The sequence below is a fragment of the Argiope bruennichi genome, chromosome 10, assembly GCF_947563725.1.
Source record: "Argiope bruennichi chromosome 10, qqArgBrue1.1, whole genome shotgun sequence".
In the NCBI taxonomy this organism is placed as follows: Eukaryota; Metazoa; Arthropoda; class Arachnida; order Araneae; family Araneidae; genus Argiope; species Argiope bruennichi.
In genome coordinates this window covers 127599706-127611915 of record NC_079160.1, presented here as the reverse complement: position 1 = coordinate 127611915, position 12210 = coordinate 127599706, and positions in this window count along the sequence as shown.

Genomic DNA, 12210 nt, shown 5'->3' with positions numbered 1-12210 from the left:
AAGTTATGTAATCTAAAAAATTACTAATAAATTCAGATTTCTTATATAGAAAAGAAGTGTAATTAATATATATTTTAATTGCTATCAATTTAATTTGGTAAAAATGGTATGTGAATATGCAAGGATGAATAATGTTCTACGAAGAAACATTGCAAGTTTGTATTAGATATTCAAATTCATTTAAAATCCTTAATGTGAAAAAAAATATTGAATGCAGTGTACCCAAATATTCATAAAAGTACTATTTTTAAAACTATTACAGTTCATACTTGGCCTAAAAAAAAAGGAGCAGACACTGTTAATTGAATGTTGTCGTGGAATCTTCAAAACACTCTTTTGTTTACAAGTGTGTCAAATACAGTATTCATAAACTTAAATCCACTTACCTCATTATGATACTTCTTCAATGAAGCAAATATCAAAACACCTTGTTAATGAAGAGATTTTAATACTATTATTCACATATATCATTTGTTCTTCATTGTTGCCTTTAATATTGTTGATGTAACAATGTGTTGAAAAGTATTAAGAACAATATTCACTGTTGCTTACAGTTAGCTAAGAATAATAGAATCATAAATTGTTACTGGGCATCATTGTTGATGTAACAATGGATTTAATAGTGTTCATAACTATACTGTCCATTTAGTCTCTAAAGAATTCATAAATTGCATGTATTTAAATAGTAACAATTAACTATTCATGGAAATAATGAATTAACACCTAACACAGTAAACAATATGCTATTTAACATTGTGAAATCAGTCCAACTCCTATCCGAAAACTCAGTGTAGAAATGCTTCCTATGGATTTTCATCAAAACAAGTCTTTTCCACTAAAATTCTTTGAATGAAAATTGAAACAGCTTTCATGTATGTTGTCTTCCAGCATCTCTTTGTATGAAGAAAATGATCAACACATCATTTCAGAAGAGTGACATCTATGTTCCAGTTTGTCTTCTCTTATCTTCAGTTGAAAGTAAAGGTTGATTTTTTGTTGTCATTTACACTGTACAAAAACTTCATCTTCTTTCTGCTATAAAACTGCTTCATATAACTATACATTCTTCTTCCATGTTAGAGCATAACAAAGTAGATATCTTTTCAAAATTTCTTCATTTCATTCATAAAAAATAGGATATGAAGTTCAGTTGACATGCCTTCACTCATTGATAACTGCCATCAGAAGGGGGGGGGGGGAAATCCTAAATGCCCATTCAATATTCAGACTTCATCTTTACAAAGTAAAGTTGTTGATGAGATAATAACACTCTTTCACCTTCAACTACACTTGCTAGGATGATGTAATCACATTATAAACAATTAAATTGAATATCCCAAGTAATCCAAATATGGAAAATCTATATAAACAAAGACTACCAGAAATGAAATAATAATCAACAAAAACATTTAACTTCTTCTCATACGTAGAAATCATCAACTTCAATGTCACATAATCTTCAATAAGTTAATCACCAGCATGCAATTCAAAATAATCACAACACAACAACAGCTATTCAAGATTTGCCTCCACCAAAAACCATTAAGTGCAGTGAACCAAATAATCTGCTTTGCCAAAATGAAACCTCTTACAAAATCAAACACATTAAATTGAACAGTGCAAATTATTTCCAAAAAATTCCCAAGCATTAAAAATTTAAAAACAATGTAAAAACTTAAGTGACGAGCAATACCGGCAGAGTACAAAAACCACACACAACACCATTTCTGCTAATATTTCTTTATAAAATTGAATCAAATATCTGAAACTGTGTAAATTTCAAACAGTATTCTTAACAGAATGCATAAATATAGTATGAAAGTAATACAGTATGCCAACAATCAACCCGCATGTCCATACATGACTAAAATTTATAACTCAACTAAACTAACCAATATACTATTTTTCAGTGAAATCTCTCACAGGATAGCAATTATGAAATTGAATTCTGCAAACTATTGGGAACTTATTTACCATTTAAAAAGTAGACATTCAGAAAAACTCACATTTTCTAAACACTTGGGTGTAAAAACCGACAACATGCATAACCAAAACAAGACCACAGAAACTTGGAAGATAAGTTCATTGATAATTTTTTAATTTCTAAAGGAAACTTCTGTTCACTGTCATATGTAAAATAATATGAATGTAAAAATGCATTAGGAATTTAAGAAATATGCATAACAACACATCAAGACATGGTACAGTGAATATGTGAAAACATAAACATTAAGAAATAATTTCAAATAAACATTAAGATTTATATTAAATTTGCTAAAAACACTTCTACTTTTCAACAATTAACTTAATTAATATGAAATATATGTTATGTATCAAAGCTCAATGCATATAAACAATGTTATGTGTTAGTGTGTCAAAATGTAAACAAACAAACAAAACAGTACTGATGAAGCAACATTTATTTACATAGGAAAAACAATAATGAATATACTAATTCAAATTATATAGAAATAAATTTAGTAAGCAAATATATCAGCTACACATGAAAGATGTGCAATAAAAAGAAAAAATGGAAAGAATATGTACTTGGACACTGCTCGACAGGATTCGAGCAATCCAATACTATTCAAATTAAAAACAGAAACAAATTTCTACTAAATAGACTTGAAATTAGGAAAAACACAATTAAATGAAGGGAGAAAAAACAACAACAATGAATTGATTTTTGTTTTCACTAATTTACAATAAATAGGCTTAAATTAAAAGTTGGCATTCTTAAAGAGGGGGGGGAGGGGGGTGGGTGGGTGCACACTGTGAAACTGAATTCAGTCTTATTGTTAGATTTTAAATCTTCAACTTTAAAAAGAAATGTCAGTATAATTTCAATCAATAAATAAATAAATCATTTTCCAATACTAATAACAACTCTTATAATATAAATAACCTGAATTACTTAAACACAGTACAGCGAAGAAGAGATATCGAGACAACAGCATACATTGCTAGTAAAAAAAATATTAACTATACACTAATAATAAAAATTAAATTAATTATTTCAATAACTAACAGTTTAATAATGAATATATGCATAACTTACAATACTATATATATATTTTTTTCAAACCATGTAACTAAGAAATACCTTTGTGGCCTTATCCAAAGAGAAAACACTCAACGATTTGTTCCTTTAAGATAACAAACAAGCCTATAGGTGCTTCCCATTTGGAATCAGGCCACAGAAAAGATACCATAAATAAACAGGTGATAATCCAATGAGAAGTAATTAAAACAAATGAGTTAAAATTACTTCTAAGACGCTTAATTACAAAATAAAGAAACAAAACTTAATTTATGCAAAAGTAAGCTTAAAATTGAATATAAAGATTTAATTTTTGCTCATAGGAGATAAATGAAATAAATAAAAAAAGCAAAATGTTTGTTTACAAATAAATAGAGCAAAATAAGCAAATGCCAGAAATCGAGCATTTTATTCACCCACACAAATCTCCTAATATTTTCAAAGTGCAGGGACGACATTTTCATCCAAGACAGGCGGTACACAGGAATGAAACAAAACCCACAACTTTCTTCAAAGATCTACGGGTGCACAGGATAACACAGCAAAGCATCGTGCAGGTGAAAAGCAACCCTCCGGTTACGTACCAAGTGCCATGCCGAATGAACACAGGATTGAAAAGTGGAATACTGGAATGTAGGGGAGTTCGCCTTTCCCATCCAAGTTGCTTGATGCACAGGATAACATGGCACAGCATTCTCTTCTTGTCAAGACACATCATGCTTCTTTGTCTTCATTCTTCTTAAATTCTCATTTCTTGCTTTGTCAATTAAGTTAATGCGTATTTTAATTTCACGATTAATCTGTACTATTTCACTTAATATTATTGATTATAATAAAATTCTTTGTATATATTTAGGTTACACTAAAATCAAATAAGTTAAATTATCATGAAACTATTAATAAATAAACTAATTCACTGCACATAATAAAAATATTGTTGCAAAATTAAATAATAAACAGTATAAACTTTAACAATTACTCAAACTGATTGTTATCACTTCAACACTGTAGTAAAATTACATCATATTATAAAAAAGATGTTACTACATAGAAATTATACTATAGCAAAGCATTTTATTATGAATTGAGCAGTCAATAATATTAAATAACTGAATAAAATTAACCATGCACCAAGCCATTTATAAAGGAAATTGATTTCTTATTCATTACATAAAAGGGTTGTATATGTTATTAAGTAATACTAAAGCAAAAGTACTAAACTGTACTAGAATAAGAAGTGAAAAATCAATATAAATAAAACTAAATCTAAATTGTAATATTAATATACACCAAGTCAATAGTAAAGGAAAATGATTTCTTGTATATATGAACAATTATACTACAAAAGCAAAGTACTTCATCATACGTGAGAAACAAAAGTGAAATAGCAATTAATGAAAAAAAAAAAGCTAAGTATTAATAAAATGAAATGTATAAGTGAATTCATTACTAAATCAAATATGCATCCAGTTATTACAAGAAGAAATTTATTTCCAATTCATATTATGGAAGGGTTATATAATTAAATTTTTCTTGTATTAAGAAAATAAAGGATGCATAAATTTCAATATTGAATAAAAATGCCAATGTTTTTAAGATGTATCATCACTACGTTCAAAATTCATATTACAGAAGTTATAACATAGATAACAAACATACATATAAAAAAATAAACACTTACCTTGCAATTTTTAAAAATGTTCCTTCTTAAAGCAAAATTAATTTCACTGTCAAAATTTCAATTCTCATGAAGGATAAACCAGTGAAAGCATTCCATTCTTGTTAAAATTAATCACAAAATGTGCTAAAAAAGAAGTCGCAACATATGGAAGTTGAAGGTCAATGAATGAACTTCAAACTTTTCTAGCACAGATAGAAATATTTCTCAGGATGACTTTCACACATATCATCCGGGAAATTCACTCAGCTTCGACTAGTTGTTAAAAATCATCATACACAAACACTTCTGAATTAGAATTCATCACAGATGAAAACAAAATTAAAATCTTCTTCAAACCTCTCTCGCACACAAAGACATTCTTTTCGGCAGTTTCTCTTTTAATCTTGAAACACACGCAATCCATAAAACTCATTCTTGAAGAGGAAATCCGCTCAGTAAATATGCAAAACATCCATCTACAAAAGAAAAAAAAAATTAATTAGAAATTAAAAAAGATTTCTAGAAAAGCACAAACAATGGAAGAGCACACACGCCGACAACCAACGGACAAATGAAATTCAAATGAAGAGCCGTTGAAATCAGTTCGGTTAACAGTTAATCAGGATTCAACCGCCTAGCAAAGAAATAATTAAGATTGCGATCACATGTTCGGATCCCATCGAACCAATCAGTGGTGTAGGATGACTTACTCACCATGACCGCTACGGTGTCTATTCAGTTTCCAATAATAACAACTCATTTCATGAATGGCAACATTGTACATTTACTTCCCCTCCCGAAGAGAAAAATGACAACAAACTTTTTATCTATCGGAACTGATTGTTACATTTTTTTTTAATTTTAGAAAAGGAATTTTAAACAGAAGAATTTTAATTTCAGTTACTCATCGGAACTTTTTTTTTTTTTTCTCTTTTCTTCATATGCATTTAAGATTTTCTTTTACCAAATACATTTTTTTTTTATTTTCCTTATAACATTTATTATTATTAATTTTTTAAAAATGTCAAACAGAAGTCTATACATAAGAATTTTTTTTTTTTTCAATATTTTCAGTCAAGTGCAATACACAACTCATGAATTAAATATAAAGGAGGGAAACTTTAGAAATGATTATTTTCACCATAAAAATATTAAATTCAATATAATACTGTCAAGCATTTAATGGATTAAATACATTGGAAGGAAATGTATACTTTTAAAGGCGAGGAATGTAAATTGGGGGGGGGGGGGGTAATAACCTGTTTTATAATAAAAAATAAGAATTATCACTTTAATAAACAATATAAGCTCCAAATGTAAACTTAAACTCATTTTGTTATTCATTAGACCTACTAATCCCAAAATTCCTTACTAGCTAAATAGATGCAATTAGATGTATTATAACTCATTTAAAGTAAAAGAAAAGATACAAACCTACAGTTCACATGAAGAAACAATTATGCACTTAATTTTTCATAAAATTTCATATTGATAAATGTTAAAATTTTCTGCAAAACAGAAACAAACAAATTAGCATCATCAAAACAGTACATTTTGATATCATGTCACATAAATAAACAAATCTTTCACACTGTGATTTTACATTCAAAAAGCAAGTAATGAAGGTTTTCACACTTCAATATCCAAATAAATTTCCACAACACAAAGGAAATATGCAGTTGGGTGATGAAGCTTGCATAAATGTACAAAGCAAAATTTAAAAATATGAATTTTATGTGCAAAACAAAAGTAAGGTGGGAGTGGTCATGCGATTCATATATAGACAAAGCAGGATTAACAAAACACTATATAAACTTAAAATCATCTTATAAGAACATTACACTGAACAATATTTTGTTTCAAGGATATTAACATTTTTATGTCTTTTCTGCAACTTACCTGGTTGCTACTTTCAAAGCAGAACTACCAATTCATTTGTAGAACCAGAAAATAAAAAAAAAAATTGAAAGAAAGCAGAAGCGTTTCATTTTACTAACAGTTTTTGTTTTTATAGCAACCAGAGAATATGGGGGGGGGGGGGGAAATGAACTACAAATGCTATGAACCATGCAAAGCTTAAAATTCTTCAAAGCGTGTCCAAATAATAATAAGATATATCATACTCATTATTTTTTTTTATTTAAAGAAACTGACATTATGAAGACATTAGTAAAGTAAGCAGTGGTAATCTCAGTTTAATGCAATTGAAGGGGGGGGGGGGAACTTTTATAACAAATAATAATTTAAGATATTTATTATTCAATACAAAATAAAATATTTGTTTTCGAAAAAGATTTCAAAGAAATCCTAACCAAATCAATTGTAAACATTGTTTTTTATGTGCTTCACTGAATTTAAAATGTTTCAGTGAATTTTTGTATTACATGAACTTGTTAATCACTGTTTCAGAGAATGTCAACAAACCATCAGTCACTTTCCTTTAATATTCTAATACGAATATTTCTAAAGAATAAACACGTGTTAATGAGTAACTAACTTTATACAATAATAAATTTTTAGCTTTATACAATAATAAAGAATAAAACAAATTAACCTATTATTAAATGCATTTTGAAAAAGTAACTGACACATATATAAACAGGATTGAAAGAAAAAATAAAGCAATATTATCTTGATCAATTGATATAATGTGATCCGTTAAGACATCAGAAACACAAAGCAAACTAGAACATGCAGAATGGATAAAAAAATGCATTCAAATGCCATTCTGACAGCTGTCACACCACACCAACACTATACAGATAAAGTCATTGCAAACAAAACATCTATAATTTCATACGCATATATATATAAGGCATGAAACCAAATGCAATAACATTAAAAAAATTTAAACTTCAATTAATGAACATGAAATTAATAGTACAGCAGGAAGAAAAGCTTTTTAAAAATAAACAAAATAACATCTTTTAAATGGAATAAAAGAAATCTTGTATGACCATTTTTTTAAAACTATTTCAACGTTCACTGTAAAAACAAAATTATCTCTTTAGTTCTTAGAAAATAAATTAAAAAATTAAACTGGCATACAACACTATAAAAAAATATAAGGGGGGGGGGGGAGGGAGGTAACATTCTGAATGATTGCATAAATTTATTGAGCACGACACTTAAAACACACAACAAGCACAAATGAGGAAAATGCATATGGAGAAAAATTGAATGGACATCTGACAGCTTTCACACCACATGAATGGAGTTCATAAAATGAAACCATCCTTAATTTCATAAATTTTTTTTTTACAACATAAAATGGTAGTAAACATTAAGAGATTTAAACTAATAACTCGAAATGAAATTATCACTAGGAATGAACATGTAAAAAAAAGAAACAGTGAAAGGAAGAAGACTGAAACATCTTTTTTTTTTTGGGGGGGGGGGGGGGAATCACGCACAAAAGTAATATTCTAATAAACAATTATTTAAATACTCCATCTAAAACCAATAGCGGAAATACATTTGTTACTTATTAGAAGAAGACTGTTCGATTAAAATCAGTAACCACAATACCAAAATTAAATCATAAAAATTGGCGATGCTAATTCAATATTGTCCGAATCAATACAGAAATTTATGGAACATGTTTTTTTAATAAATAATAAAAACATCATGCACATGAATTAATTACATATGGAAATGAGCCAAAATTGTATCCTGCATATTTCAACACCACACCAACACAGTGAATGTGTGTGTGTGAGAATTAAGACACATGCAAGCAAAATTAAAACCAAATATATAATTTAACAAAGTTGATTTCATAAAAGTTGTTTTCTCATGAAATAACTTTCATGGTCAAAACAGCAAATTTGGAACAGAAGACTCATTTCTTATTCACCAAAAATTTATGAGATGCCAGAAATGATTTCAGCACTCGCTCTCAAAACAAATCAAATACTTATTCATTCATTCCACACGTAGCAGTAGAAATTTGTAATTATAAATTATACACGTTGCTTCAAGGACTTTAAAAAATTAAAAGGAACAAAATCATTGAGTGTGTGTGGGGGGGGGGGATGACACTCTTAATGATAATAGTAATTTATTGAGCATGTCACGTAATGAACACACAAAAGTACAAATGAGAAAAAGGCATATTAAAATAAATTCAATGGAAATATAACAGCTTCCACACCACATGAACATATTGAATAGAATCAATAAAATGAAAACATCTTAAATTTTATTAAAAAGAAATTACAACATAAAATGATATTGAATATTAAAAGATGTGAACTGATAAATCGAAATGGAATGAAAACTAGATAAAGGGGGGGAGGGAGATATGCACAAAATACATACTTAATTTGTAAAATACTAACAGGAATGTTCACTTAAATTAAGACACTGCAATATGAAAATTAATTTATGAAAACAGGAGATGTGAATTTAATATTGTTCGAATCAATAGAGAAATTTAGATAATATACTTCTGAAGTGAATCGTGAAGACACACTGTACATAAATTACATATGTAAACGAACCAAAATTGCATGCTGCATACTTCCACACCACACCAACACAGTGAAAATGTGCAGGGGGGGGGAAGAGATATACATGCAAGTGAAATTGACAGGCAAAAGTATAATGGGGTGAATTTGTGTAAAATGCACACGCAACTGGAATTAATGTCTAATATTTATATATATATATACACACACACAATATTTTGAAAACAAAATTAATTTTTTATGCACCACAACTTTATGCAATTCCAGATGTTTCAATCATTTAGAAAAGATTTGATCATTTTCCATGAAAACAAAACAAAATAAATTGAATTCATTTCACTACTATCAGCACAAAATTGTAATTGGGGCGGGGGATGGTCAAAAGATGCATGCAAGCAAGAGCGAAAACCAAAAATATAATTAAAAGAAAGTTGATTACTCGTGATATTATTTCCACATTCAAAACACAAATTGGGGGGGAGGGGGGAAGTATTTTTCATGCACTCAAAATTTATAAAAAAATCAGAGGTTTCAAGCAATCAGAAATGATTTCAGAATTCGCTCTCAAAACAAAACAAAAACAAGCAGTTCATTTTTCAATTTGATTTCATTTAAAAGAAATATATGCAACCAAAAAAATTAGTTAACATTAAGAGATGCGAACTAATACATCACAATGAAATGAACACTAGAAATAAACAGTTGAAACTTTAAAAAAAAAAAAAAAAAGGGGGGGGGGGTGTAAGAATTTAATGCACAAAAACCACATTTAAATTTGTAATCAGAAAAAGGCTCCCTCTAAACCGAAATAGGTTATTATTTTAGAAAATACTTAAAAGAATGTTTAATTAAAATCGGTCACTACAATACCAAAGTTAATTCTCGAAAACAATAGACATCAATTCAAATTTGTCCGCATCATTACTGAAACTTATGCTTCTTCTTTAGTGAATTGTAAAGACACCACGTACATAAATTACATATTGAAATGAACCAAAATTGCACTCTGCATACTTCCACACCACACCAACATAGTGAAAGTGTGCAATGGGGGGGGGGGGGGAGAGACATGCAACTAAAATTGAAAGCCAAAAGTATAACGAAGTGAATGTGTGTAAAATACACATGTAACAAAAATTGATGTCTAATATATATAGACTAAAGGAAATTTATTTGCTTGTGTTATTATTTTCACAGTCAAAGTTTTGAAAAGAAAATGTATTTTTTTACGCACCAAAAATTTATGAAATTTCAGATGTTTCAATCATTTTGAAAGGATTTCAGCACTCGCTCTCAAAACAAAACAAAAAATAGTCATTCATTTCAAAAGTATCAGTACAAAATTGTAATTTCGAATAACACGCCTTGCTGAAAGGACTGTACTTCACTTTTGAGTAATTTAATAGAAAAATTTTTTTTGGTCAGAATTATTTAGATAGCAAGAACTTATCCACTCAATGAATGCTGAATTGTTTTGCAATTCTAAAAAAACAAAGTGAATGCAGAATATGAATCTATTTAAGAATGAATAGGAATTTATCCACAAATTGAAGAACACAAAGGAAGAAAATTTGGAAATGAAACAGTAAAGTTTTAATGTGTCACAAAAAGGGCTACCTATACTACCAAGGAGATTACTTAACGAGAAACTTGGTACGCAATTAAACATAACAGGTTTATTGAAGTGATTGGAATCAAAATTACAAAATCAGATATAATGAAAAATCTGAACGTAAACACTAAAAGCAGATATAAAAGAAACTGATGATATTATAAGATTTTAATACAAACTGCAAACAAACCATTGAAAATTTTTTTAGAAAAACTTACCCATTTTCCAACTGCAGTAGCTTTTGCAATTTTTTTTATTCTATTGCTTTCTCAACATATAAGAATGAGCCAAAATTCCTGAATCAAATGGCAGAATTGAAATAACTATATAAATTTTATTACAGTTTTTTGTAACAACATCTCAAGATTATGTTTGGAAAACAATTTTGACACGTCATAACAAAACACCAATGGTAGGATAATCTGACATATAACTCAATTGCTCACATTCATCATTTCACTTTCGATTCTAAAACAGTTATCACTTTCCTTCCAAAGGAAATGTCCGCCAAAAACAATTGAGATGCTACAGTGCTAAACCCGAAATATTCCAAAAGAAGCGTTATAAAAAGGAATAAAATGACGCAATTTAGCACCCGGTTGGCGTTTTTTTTTTTTTTTTTCTTGTTTTCTTTCCCGCACTGCACTTCTGGTTTTCTAATTGCTAAATAAAAAGAACACTTACAGAATTCGACGAATATAATATGATAAAAAGACACTTCCTATTTTTAACTGATAAAATAAATACTTCGCAACTAACTACGGAACAGAAAATTTGAAAAAGAACGACCGATTAAGTTACACGCCATTTCATTTCTATCCGTTGAAAAACAAACTCTTTTGCTTTCTCTGTTCGAAGTGATATTTATCGTCTGCAGCAGGGAACGAGAATGAAGGTCCGATTTTTAAGGAAATAATAATGACTTATAAAATATACTTTTAAAATACACAAAGGAAAATTGCAAATAATATTCCGTTTAAAAGACCGCCATCGAAGTTCAGGAAATGAATTTAAACAGACACGGTCACAGTTCCTTTTGAAGCAAAATCGAGCTGCAAATCGTCTGCCAATCAAAAAACTGGAAAAGTATCCTGGGACGCTAGAATACAGCCTCTACAGATTCAAACTTTTTCACTTTTCAGTATTGGCAATTGTTTTTAAATTGTAACGTTTCGTATCCGAATGATTTATGATCCTATCCGAAAACGTTTCTCAGAAATAGGATATCATTTTTCACAATTATTTTTTAATGCATACAATCCATTTGATACGTTGCAACGGATAAAGTATCACGATCTTATGTTTGAATTTTGTATTACTGTGCACGGTGGCAATTCTCAGAAATAAGATATTTTACTCGAAAATGATTCATTACAAACGTTTTAACGGATCACTGATTAATATAACATACTAAAATTCTGCTTTCTTT